Source organism: Sorex fumeus, unplaced genomic scaffold (assembly GCF_029834395.1).
Source record: "Sorex fumeus unplaced genomic scaffold, SorFum_2.1 ptg000043l, whole genome shotgun sequence".
Lineage (NCBI taxonomy): Eukaryota > Metazoa > Chordata > Mammalia > Eulipotyphla > Soricidae > Sorex > Sorex fumeus.
The window spans coordinates 23599359-23606524 of record NW_026606100.1 but is presented as its reverse complement, the minus strand read 5'-3'; positions in this window follow the sequence as shown (position 1 = coordinate 23606524).

Sequence of the window (7166 nt, the reverse complement as noted above, 5' to 3'; positions counted from 1 at the left end):
GAAATGTGTATGGCATTTCAAGTGTTTGTCTAAGGCAACCATCTGGTAATTAAAGTGGCAGCAACCTTTCCAAGACTTATAGCCATAGAATCAAGAGATGTCCATATCTTTTTCTCTCTAGATAAAACATTGCACATTCCCCAAAGAGGTGCATTTGGCAGCATTCTCTCGCTCCTGCTGAGCCTTCCTCTTCATAGCCTCACGCTCTGGTCTCTGCTCTTTTGTGATGGGCTTTCACATGACTGGCTTGGAAACATTGGGCTTTCTCCATGGAATTGGTTGGAAACGGAAGACTTGGAGTCGAAACTGACCCTGATGTTTGGGTGGAACCTGGCTCTCAGTCCCAGAGACAGGAAGAGGGCCCCACTGGAGAGAAGTGCTAGCTGTTGTCTTGGAGGGAGCATGTCTAGAATTTGCAGGCTGAGAAATATGCAGGCTAGTAGAGCTCAGCAAAGCTGGTAGAGATGGGTTGGTAGAAATGGGCTGAGGTGGTCTGGCAGTATGTGACAAATATGCAGCCGCTGGCCATGGAATTGGTGGTAGTTGGCCAAGCTGAGTTGTTAGAGCCAGGCCTGGTAGGGTAAGCTGCAACATGACGATGTGAAGCCAGTGACTGTTGTATCCGAGGAACACATTGAGCTTGGGGCTTCGCCATGGTAAGAAAAGGCAAAGGTACCAATTTGACCTTCCCAGGAGGTGGCAGATCAGACTGGGAGGGAGATGAGCATTGTTCCCCATTGCTGCTTGGTTTCTGAGCTTTGACCTGAGTTTTCACAAGACCCTTTTCATCCCTTATAGCACCTGCCAATGCTTTCAGAGCTGAGGAGGGCTGGACATCTTTGGGCTTCTTTGAACTACCCAGAACCCGGGAGGAAGAGGATCCAGGCTTTAGATGCTTCTTCTTCCCTAGTGCATCAAACTATTGCACAGACTTCATTCTCTGCATGCCCTGGCAGCTGCGGGTCTTTTAAAGGGCCCCTTGGCAAAGCTCAGGTTGACTTAACTTGCGTTTCATCCTGGCAACGGTGGCCTTCTCTTCTACCTTCACCTTGTTCCCTGTCTGCTTCTTGTCATCAGCTTTCATGGAGTTTTCTTTGGCCCCTTTTGTCTTCTCCTGTGCCGCAGACTGGCTCGGTCGGGAACCACCAGGCTGAGGGAACGTGGGAGAAGGTTTACAGGAAAGCAGGAGATTCGGCGATGACAGACAGACACCAACACAAGTGAGGTTGAGTGCTGCTGCGATTTTACTGAGCACAGAGTTCCTTTTTTATACAGTCAAGGCAAAATCATAGAACAAAGGGCCAGAATACAATCGGACATTACATCATATCGTGGTTACTTATTGGTGACATATTCCAAAAAATATCGAGGGACAAAAACACTTTCTTAATACACTTCCTGCTTTAAATTAGGACAAAACATTTACCTATGAATTCTTTACAGTGATTACACAGGATTTAATGTCTAACCATGGTTCCCCTTTCTACAGAGTCCTTTATCATTGTTTTTCTTCAGCAACTTTTGTTTTCATTTGACAGGGTCTTAACCACACATCACAATCCAGGAAGGGTCTCGGACCTTCCCATATATTGGTTTGCAACACTTTGTTTTTCTGTTAATAAACTCCAGGATGTATGTGCTTGAATCAGTTTTTGTATGGGGGGATAGAAGTTTCACAATGTCCCTCATTCTCTCATACGGTAACTTATTGTTTTCTTTTATGTTAGGCACCCTTGCTTGAAATTGAGGGCTGTACTGTATGCTAAGGATCTAATTGTTTCAGCCACAATATTTGGCGGTTTTTCTGGATCCTGTTATTGTTTGGTTTCACTATGACTCCTGACCTTTGTCGAACCTAACATCTCCTTGGTTTCCTACAGATTTCACAATGATTAAAAGCAAACTATAACTACAAAGCTTCTACCTATTAATTCTAAATACCTAACTTATAAGTAAAATTGGCAGGCAACCATTATAAACTCCATCCAGGATGCAGAAGAGCCACATACCAAAGTGCCACAGAAGCACACAAAGCAGGATAAGAAAAAGGGGGCGCCGGAGGCATAGACCCAAAGGTCGCGAACCTCCCTTTCCCGCGGGACCTGGGCCAGGCCCAGGTCACCTTAGCAGGTTGTTACGCGGGCGACACCGTTGACGGCGTGGCACTCCTGCCCATGGTTCTTAGTCTTGGTGATCCTGCTGGACACAGCTTTCTGAGGTTTGCTGTTGGATATGGCCATGGTCACAGGACACCTATCACTGGCTGCAGCATTACAAACAATCCCTACTCCCCCTAGCAAGTGTTCTGGTTCTTTGGAATGGATTTTGGCCTTTGGTTCTCCTTCCAGAGGCTCAGAAGCCTGGTTCTTGTTTTTCCATGTTGGGTGGGAGGCCCCATTAGTGCCACCTGAGTTTTCTTGGCTCGATTCAGAGTGATAGTATCTGTGGTGTTCATTCCCTGCAAATATATGCATTAATCTAGGTATTCCAAGCAATCAAGGACCTGGGTAAGTTGTTTATCTTCCACCATGTCATGATGCCCTCTCCAGAGAGGTTCTGGAGTGACCTGATTATAGTAAACCACCTGGCTTCCTTCTTGGTAGGGACGTGACAGGCTATAACTCTGATTTGGAACCTCAGATGGTGTCCTTTCAACAAGACTGGCAGAAAGTGATGTGTACAGAGACACCATGTGGTTAGTATCTAAGGTTTTCTCATAGTTAACTGCCATAGACATGGAAGAGACAGTGGTGTTTTGGTCAAGGATAGTCACGGTAAAGTCTCCCGCGTAAGAATTCTTTTCAGTACTTTCTACAGTATCCCACTCCAATACACTTGGATTGGAAGCAGACCAAGTGGATAGCTGACTCTAGCCAGACACTCCAGGCAGCATTCTTGTCTTAGAATGTTAGTCAAGATAGGCACTACCCATGAGTGGTTGGAAAGATATGCCAGAATCTGAGGGCAGGAGCCAAGCGGATCTACCAGCTGGAGTAGATATGCTGGAGTAGTGGCAGATACTTCCTATTAGGGAAGCTGCATTGTTAACCACGGGAATGGGTAGCTGCAGAGTATGAGCAGTTCCAAATACAGATGGAGTTAGAATATTTTCTGTAAGGAACAAGAGGGTGATGAAAAAAATCAGTGAGACTGATAACCTCCGACAACATCTTTTTTTTTTTTCCTTTTGGGTCACACCCAGCGATGCACAGGGGTAAATGCTGGTTCATGCACTCAGAAATTACTCCTGGCAGTGCTCACGGGACCATATGGGATGCTGGGAATGGAATACGGGTTGGCCACATGCAAGGCAAATGGTCTACCTGCTGTGCTATATCACTCTAGCCCCCTCCGACAACGTTTGAGAGGAGCAAAATTCACTTAAAGTTTCAGGTATAGAGAAGATTCTAATAGCAACAGTCAAGTAAGTTACCAAAAGTCCAAACAATCTTGGGTGGTTGAAAGGCTGGAACATTTTGCACTTTGTGTATTTGGCACCATGCTATCAAAGTGAACACAGAGCTATAGAAGACTCTGGTGATGTTGGTACATGGATTTGTTGCTTAGAGCTAGTTTCTCCTCGTCCTAGCTTTACCTGTAGCTTGCTCTCCTGTTGAACTTTACATTATTGCCTAGAATGGAAGCATTTTAAAACTAGGAAGTCCTAAGAGAATGTCTAACATTTTATTGGAGAAGAAAGAAACCCGAGGTCCAGAATTGGCCTAGAGACTTGTTCAAGATTTCCTGTTTATTTTTTATTTTTTTATTGGGATTGCGGTGGAGTGGATTTGGACCAATATCTGGCAGTGATCATGGGATATTCCTGGCTCTGTACTCTGAAGTTACCCCATGTAGTGCTCAGGAAACTGGATGCAGTGACAGAGATTCAACTGGATTAGCTGCCTATAAGGCAAATTCCTTATCACCTCCTGCACTATCTCACTGTCCCTTACGTATTACCAAGTTACGGAACCTAAGCATATGGACTTTCTTTCCAGGAATCTGGCTAGATCACTACAATGTCAGAAACTAGGAGGAAGATACTTTCCATTCATATAGGCATGCGGGGTCGTTACAACTATTAGCAGTGTAATCTTCAGGTTTGTCTTTTTCTTGTGCGGTTCCTATCTATTACCTATGGCTCACATATAACTCAATCTACTTGATGAATTAAAGGTTCATAACTGTATCCTGGTTTCTGATCCCCCCTCAAAAATGAGTACTTTAGTTTTTCTCAAGATGTGGTTTTGGAAGGAAGAGTGTTGTTTAAATTCTGACTCTCAAGTTACCTTCCTGCAAAGGAGTTACTTACAAAACTAATTAAGAATAATGTGCACACAGAAATAAACTTTGTCTTTTTCACGTGGTTTACATGATATTTGAGAAGAATAGAGTCCAAGAAAAAATCATGAAAAATATGTATCACAGAATTAAAAAAGAAGTATGTGTATATTAATGAAATCTGGGCTATGTGGCAAGCAGCATAGTACAGTAATTGATTGAGAGCAGCCCCAAGAGAAGCCCTGACCAACAGTGAATGTCGTCCCCCAACACAACAAAGGAAACAGTACAATAAGTTTATTAAGAAATTGTGTAATGTATATGATATGAAGCTGAAATTCTATTTTAGGAAAAATTAGTAGCCAAAAAAGGCAATAGAAGATGATTTTTGAGTCTATAGCTTACCAGTCCTTAAAACAGAAGATTTAAGAGTAACTGACATAACAAGCAGAAAATATAATAAATGTGATTGCATTTCATAGCCAGCATATGTATAAAAGGTGTATAAGGCAGAAATAAATATAATAATTACAAGGAAATCACATTATTATTCTCATTCATACCTCTAAATATTAGCCATCAAACAACAGGTATTAAATAGAGCATACCATTTCAGTAAATCACACAAGAAGCAGAAAAGACCATTTAAAAAATGGTCACAAAATTTCAGATTTATTTTTATTTATTTATTTATTGAATCGCTGTGGGAAAAGTTACAAAGCTTTCAGGTTTAGGTCTCGGTAATGCAAATATCAATCACATTTTCCTTTACCAATATTTATTTTTCACCACGAAGAACCCCAATAAACCACCACCCGCCACCCCCCCCCAATGCCTGTGGGGCAGATGAATTCTAGTTAACACTCTATCTACTTTGACTAGCTTCATTGTTTCGATAAGAGTTGCACCATTATTATTTAGACTCCCCCCCCCCCAAATCAGCCATGCTGAAAAAACATTGTGAAATGATTTGCTTTCTACAGTTGGGTTCAACAATTAAATGATGTCAGTTTTGGATTTCTGCTATTTTACTTATTTAACCCTGGAAGTATTTCTACTGAGAGTCCAATAATTAAGAGATTGGTTTCTGTGCTCTGGAGTCATCACCATGCCAGAGAGTCACTTGTGGGGGGCAACTGGTGACCTCGGTAGGGCGTGAAGGACGGGCCGGAACGCCCCCGTCCCATGAGGTTTCAGTCGCGCCCCACCCCCGAATCATGCCTGCTCTCCACAAGGCTCCCATGCGGCCGCCATCTTTCTTTCCAGAGAGGAGAGGGAGAATGGGGCAACACCCTTTCCCCTCCGGGAAGGCATGATGGCCTGGATTAATACATAGTCTGTTCGCTTTTCTGCTCCAAGCTGCTGGTTTTCTGCATTAAGTCCTTGTGCTTCTGGAGCCGTGGCCGAGTCGGAGAGCCGCTCGTGGGGGGCAACTGGTGACCTCGGTAGGGCATGAAGGATGGGCCGGAATGCCCCCCGTCCCATGAGGTTTCAGATTTATTTTTAAAACCTAGTTGACAAGTATCTTTATCAACCAGGAAAATGTCCAAAGTTTCAGAAAAATCTAAGTTAAATATTCTTAATGTAGGAAAACTCAGACTCCACAACACTGAAATTAATGTGTACTTAGACTTCTGAGACTTGACTTTTTATTTCTTCTTAGGATCTAAAAGCAGATGTTGACTGCTATCAAAATGCTGTCATGTTAGGAAGAAACTATATTTTTTTTCTTTCTTGGTCACATCTGGCACTACACAGGAGTAACTCCTGGTTCATGCACTCAGGAATTACTCCACGTGGTGTTCAGGGAACCATACGGGATGCTGAGAATCGAACCCGGGTCGGCCACATGCGAGGTAAATGGCCTACTCGCGTGCAAGGCAGACGCCCTAATTATTCTTCCAAGCCAAGAAAGAAACTCTTTGTGAAGATGACAATTTCCCTTAACCTGGACCCTACTTACCACACAAAAGAATCAATTCTCCTGATTCAACTTAGAATATATCACTGCTCTATTTTAACAGGCAGACCATACATGTACGTTACAAACTAGAATATAATAAAAACATTGAAGATGATGTATCTTCCATCCCCCTAGGTAACCAGTATTAGTTATTTTTAGGAAGTATTATTTCTAAAAGCTGTTTCCATTCAAAACCTCCAAGTGCCAACTGTGTTCTAGAGACAATAAGAAAAGAAACCAAAACCATGGTTTTCTATAGACACTTTTTTCTACTGGGACTCGAGTAGAGGCATAGTATGTTTTCTAGTCCTAGAATTGATTAAAGTCAACTGCTTTGACTTGCTCTCAGCATATTTAACTATATTCTTTCTGTTTTGATTAGATCTATTTGGTTCTCTCCAACATTCCATCTCAAACTGTATCTCCTTCCTTGATAATTTCCCTCCATAATCTTCATTTCCTATTTTATTCTCCCTCATATCATCTTCTACTTCTTGGCTTCTGTTGGTCAAAGCTTGTTGAAAATAACCCTAAACTTCCTTAACTTTGAGGACTTCCCCCCCTATCACTCAGTACTCCACACCTTCCCCACAATACAGTTTTTCTTATCATCGAGTTTAGAAAGAAAATTCAAAAGACACACGATAATGACTTTTGAATAGCACTAAATTTAAAATACTAAATTATAAATACAAGTGGAGAGACCGCAACAGATAAAACATCCTGGTATATATTAGGTTTTCTACCAAAACTGTATTTTCTGTTTCTGTCAAAATATTGTCTCTGATTTACTTTATTTCATGGATATCATGTCAAAATACTATTAAAAGGAAAAAGAAACACAGAGAGTGAATACTCATATATAAACATGTACTTGAGGTCATAAATATCTATCAAATATAATTTAATAAATGAAGAAATA